This window comes from Trypanosoma equiperdum (assembly GCF_001457755.1).
Source record: "Trypanosoma equiperdum strain OVI genome assembly, contig: ctg_778, whole genome shotgun sequence".
NCBI lineage: Eukaryota > Euglenozoa > Kinetoplastea > Trypanosomatida > Trypanosomatidae > Trypanosoma > Trypanosoma equiperdum.
In genome coordinates, this window is record NW_027124729.1 from 34,781 (window position 1) to 35,173 (window position 393).

Here is a 393-nt window from a genome sequence, read left to right on the forward strand (position 1 = left end):
TGTGTGTGTTTCCTCTTGATATTTTCACTTCACACATTTCCTCTCGCTTTTTTTTTCTGTGCCAGTGCGGACGTGCCCATTTTCATTTCTGTAATTGTTCCGCATCCCTTCCCTCTTCCTTTTCTTTTCTTTACTGACACCCATTCACAAACACACACAGAGGAAAGAGGGACAAAACAATGAAACACTCACTTTAATATTATCCATGAGTGACAGGGCGCCATTTCTCCACTATTGTTACTTTTTTTTCCTTTAGTACTCCCGCACACCTTATGAAATATAGAGTTAAACCCTAATCACCTGTGCAGGAAGTTTGTTACAACCCATTAAAACGTAATGGTGATGGTAACATATTTGGAGAGATGGTATATATATATATATATATATATATAT